The following is a 6,278-nucleotide window of genomic DNA, read 5'->3' as shown; positions in this document are numbered from 1 at the left end:
CATTTAACAAACCGTGTTATTTCACTTTGATTTTTTTTACATTAACTGCCTCTTTTTTAAAGCCTGGAGGGGAGAAAAAAACAGCTTCACAAAAGTATATTCCCCAAAGCAGATTCTAAATGGATGGCTAGATGCAGCCATTTAAACTGAAAACCATTTCTGCCCACAGCAGTGATATCATACAAGGACACACTGATGATAAACTACTCCCTATTAGGTGGCATCATTTCCAAAAGGTACTTTAGTTCATATGTGTAAAATTGATACCAGCAGCAGGTCTGTTAGGGTTAGGGTCAGAGGGCTGAAATACATCTTAAGACGCCCCTGTTATAAAGACATGAACCTCTAAATGGAGAAAAGTTCAACCTCCTCTATAGAGAACACATTTTTGCATATTTTATTATATAATTAAATAAGATATTAACAATCTGCACTGAACAGATTGTGTGCTCTCCAGTTTGTAAGAAAGAATACCATATGTCAGTTTGGTCTTTAGAGAGAATGTGATAGAGAGGATTTCAATGCAGAAACATAAAAAATCAACCAAACATGTCTTTGAACAGGGCCGCCCAAACATTTGCACACGGCTGTGATGTGGCCCTTGTCATGTTTCCTAGTGTGGTGCAGATCAATCTTATTTGAATTCTAGCCCTTATTTACAATTCATGAGGAGTCCCTTAGTGTCCCCTGCCGTCTCTGTGTCTATAGCATCCTGAGAGCCACTAATCCTGAGGATTTGCTCACTAATGGCTCGATATTTGCACAATGCTTGGATGATGCTTGGAGTGTGATGTTGCCTTTGTGGCCTGCGGCACTCGGGGACTTTACTAATGAGCTGCGTTTCTGTTCACATTTCTCCCACCACCACAGAAACACATTCAGTGTAATTATTGCACTTATTGATTGAGAATCTCTCATGTTTCTACTGATATCCTTCTTGTGTGGGTGGATGCGAGGATGGGGACAGTGATCAGGGAGAGAATGAGGGGATAAGGGGCTGACGTTGGTGGTGTTCAGCACCACGGAGAGCGCCACATCTGTCTTTACATCTTCAGAAGAGACAAAGTAATGCTGCTCTGTTTCCACAGAAAGACAAAACCTTCCAGGTATGAGAGAGAGGGGGGGAGGAGCGGTGGAGAGATGGGATGCACGAAGCCAAAGCGCAAAAAATAGATTCATTATTTTGCAATACGAGAAGGCATGGGGCTGGGGGTGGGGGCGGTTCAAAAATTGCTTTGAGACACCAAATTACTGCCTTTTATAGAGAAAGGCCATTAACCCGTCCTCCCTCTCTTCCCAAATTCTCTGGAAGTGACGAGAGAAAGTAAGAAAGAAAGAAAAAACAAAAAAAAGAAAGAAAGAAAGAAATATAAAAAGGAAAAAAGAAAGACACTGCAGGAGAAACGGTGACCATTGTGCAGCAGCACGAGAGCCTTCACTGAACTTCCAGCAAGTGCAGAGACGCCGCGAAGTTGAGCGCGCGGGATAGGAGGCTGTAAGAGTGTAATCTTGAGGAGAGAGAGGGGGGGGGCGGGAGAAAGAGAGAGAGAGAGAGAGAGAGAGAGAGAGAGAGAGAGAGAGAGAGAGACAGAGAGAGAGAGAGAGAGAGAGAGAGAGAGAGAGAGAGAAAGAGACACAAAAAGAGGGAGGGAGAGAGAGAGAGCGTGAAAAAGAGGGAGCGATAGAGAGAGAGAGAGAGAGAGAGAGAGAGAAAAGAGGGAGCGAGAGACAGAGAAAGAGGGAGCGAGAGATAGAGAGAAAGAGGGAGCAATATAGAGAGAGAGAGCGAAAAAGAGGGAGCAAGAGACAGAGAGAGAGAGAGAGAGGCAGAGAGAGAGAAGGTAAAACATACAACATACTGTAACATTATTCTGCAAAGAACCAATTTTACTGACAGTATTGATTTAATACTCATTTACATTGCTAAGAAACTAGCATTAATCACTCGTCATTTTCAATGTCCAGCCGAAAGACACATTGAGGAACAGAACACTGTATAACAGAAGAGAACAGAACAAAACAGAATAAAATAAAATAGTAAAAATAAAAATAATAACAATTTATCATAACAGAATAGAATAAAAACAGTATACAGAAATGGACACAAGAGAAAAGAGCAGAGAAAAACAGAGCACAACACTGTACAACAGAAACGGACACAATACAACAGTGTTGAACAGGAAATAAAACAGAACAAAACACAGCAAAGCAGAACACAACAGTGCAGAACCATAAAGGACACAACATTACAGAACACGACACGACAAAACAGAACAGAGCAGAATAGAAGAGAACATAAAGGAACAAATCAGAACATTCTGTAAGGTGAGTAACGTAACACAGCCTAAAAACACAGCATGTAAACATTACAACAAATGTACATTTATCATATATCATATATAAAATAACAAAAAATAAAATCTATAGATCCTGACATGTGTATCTTCATCATCATCAGTTCCACTGTCCTGCCCCGGTCTCTGCTCCAGAGAAAGTGTCTGCCTGATCAAGTGGTCCTAAACATTTCACAATTTTGAGACAGAACTGTTGAACTGTTGAGAACCACTGAATCAGAGAGACCAGCCTGGAGGAGGAGATCAGCCCACACACAGGGAGCCGTCTTACCACACACCGCTCCAGCCCCACAGAACATCCATCTCCTCCAGCCATCCACCCCATCCCATGAACAGACAGACAGCGAAGTGTGAACTCAACACACAAAACAAATACACAGAGAGAGAGAGAGAGAGAGAGAGAGAGAGAGAGAGAGAGAGAGAGAGAGAGAGCAGTGTTCAGAGCTGCTTCTCCCTGGCCTTACGCACTGTGTGGTTGCTGTGGCGTGTTTTTATACTGAGAGCCCAGGCACTGTTCACACAAGCCTTTCATTCACTCAGGAATGAAGGCCCTCAGGTCTGACCGGCTCCACTGCCTTCCAGACCTTCAGCTCTACCACTGATCCAACTGATACACCACTGTACAACAATACACTACATCACTATATCACTACACAATACACTACATCACTATGTCACTACACAATACACTACATCAGTATACACTACACAATACACTACATCACTATATCACTACACAATACACTACATCACTATATCACTACACAATACACTACATCAGTATACACTACACAATACACTACATCACTATATCACTACACAATACACTACATCACTATACACTACACAATACACTACATCACTATATCACTACACAATACACTACATCACTATATCACTACACAATACACTACATCACTATACACTACACAATACACTACATCACTATATCACTACACAATACACTACATCACTATACACTACACAATACACTACATCACTATACACTACACAATACACTACATCACTATATCACTACACAATACACTACATCACTATATCACTACACAATACACTACATCACTATATCACTACACAATACACTACATCACTATGTCACGACACAATACACTACATCACTATACACTACACAATACACTACATCACTATACACTACACAATACACTACATCACTATATCACTACACAATACACTACATCACTATGTCACGACACAATACACTACATCACTATACACTACACAATACACTACATCACTATATCACTACACAATACACTACATCACTATATCACTACACAATACACTACATCACTATACACTACACAATACACTACATCACTATACACTACACAATACACTACATCACTATATCACTACACAATACACTACATCACTATATCACTACACAATACACTACATCAGTATACACTACACATAACACTACATCACTATACACTACACAATACACTACATCACTATATCACTACACAATACACTACATCGCTATATCACTACACAATACACTACATCACTACACACTACACAATACACTACATCACTATACACTACACAATACACTACATCACTATATCACTACACAATACACTACATCACTATATCACTACACAATACACTACATCACTATACACTACACAATACACTACATCACTATATCACTACACAATACACTACATCACTATATCACTACACAATACACTACATCACTATGTCATGACACAATACACTACATCACTATACACTACACAATACACTACATCACTATACACTACACAATACACTACATCACTATATCACTACACAATACACTACATCACTATGTCACGACACAATACACTACATCACTATACACTACACAATACACTACATCACTATATCACTACACAATACACTACATCACTATATCACTACACAATACACTACATCACTATATCACTACACAATACACTACATCACTATACACTACACAATACACTACATCACTATACACTACACAATACACTACATCACTATATCACTACACAATACACTACATCACTACATCACTACACAATACACTACATCACTATGTCACGACACAATACACTACATCACTATACACTACACAATACACTACATCACTATACACTACACAATACACTACATCACTATATCACTACACAATACACTACATCACTATGTCACGACACAATACACTACATCACTATACACTACACAATACACTACATCACTATACACTACATCACTATACACTACACAATACACTACATCACTATATCATTACACAATACACTACATCACTATATCACTACACAATACACTACATCACTATGTCACTACACAATACACTACATCACTAAACACTACACAATACACTACATCACTATACACTACACAATACACTACATCACTATATCACTACACAATACACTACATCGCTATATCACTACACAATACACTACATCACTATACACTACACAATACACTACATCACTATACACTACACAATACACTACATCACTATATCACTACACAATACACTACATCACTATATCACTACACAATACACTACATCACTATACACTACACAATACACTACATCACTATATCACTACACAATACACTACATCACTATATCACTACACAATACACTACATCACTATATCACTACACAATACACTACATCACTATATCACTACACAATACACTACATCACTATACACTATATGTATTGAGTGGTCAGTGTGGCTATTTAACACCATACCAAAGCAGAAGAGAGTGTGTGTGTTAGACAAAAAAGAAACGAATGTCTACACAAGGGAGAGATTCAAACAATAATGTGAATTTTGTGTGTGTGTGTGTGGGGGGGGGGGGTTGTTTGTTTGTTTTGTTTTGGGGTTTTTTTGTAACTGTATTTGTGCATTTCATTTTTAAATATTTGAGACCAAACGCCATATAGTTTGGAATTTCTGCTGACCACTGGCAGCAATTTCATGACACTGTAATATACTTTTACCACATCAACTCTTTCATAAACTCCTTCACAGTAAATTCACCCGTGTTAAATCATCACTGTTAATGTAATAATTCAACACACCCAGTGTTAACACTAATAGTGTTGATTTAACACTGGAGAATTTACTGTGAAGGAGTTTATGAAAGAGTTGATGTGGTAAAAGTATATTACAGTGTCATGAAATTGCTGCCAGTGGTCAGCAGAAATTCCAAACTATATGGGCTGTTGTCCACCACACTCTAAATATTAATCATTCACTTGTAGACAGTATGTTACCAAAATGCACACATTTGACCCTCAAGCAAAAATGTAGTGGTAAAAGTGTGGATTGTAAGAAACAGAAGATGTTAATGTGCATTGTTTGCTGGTAGAACTGACAGATGGAATGTAATGCTGTTTCTGTGATGCCCGCAGCTGTTAGTATTTTGATAGTCATTGTGCTCTGACTGAATATATTTTCCTCTTTGATAGAAAACATACTATTACTTTGAACCAATTGAGGTGAGTTTGCTGATTTGATATGAAGTTTTCTTGAAATGCAGAGTTAGTATTTAATGAATAAAATGTGGCTTTAAGCAGAAACCAACTGTGATGTTGTATTGCTGTGTTAAGTTTAGAAAAAGTAACTTATGTATTGATAAATGCTTATTAGCAATGGTAAAAAAAACTAATCAAATAAGGCACAAAGAAAATATTTCCAGGGTTTTCACTAATCAAATGAGCTTTATTTTGTAACTGTAAACACATTTATTTTTTGATGCCTTCAACACACTCCAAAAAATGTGGGACTGTGGCAAAATAATAGTAAAATTGACATACAATTGAAGAGATACATTTGAATCTTAAAATATTCCATAAGAAGCAGGTGA

Source organism: Hoplias malabaricus, chromosome 1, assembly GCF_029633855.1.
Source record: "Hoplias malabaricus isolate fHopMal1 chromosome 1, fHopMal1.hap1, whole genome shotgun sequence".
NCBI lineage: Eukaryota > Metazoa > Chordata > Actinopteri > Characiformes > Erythrinidae > Hoplias > Hoplias malabaricus.
This window is presented reverse-complemented; position numbering follows the sequence as displayed.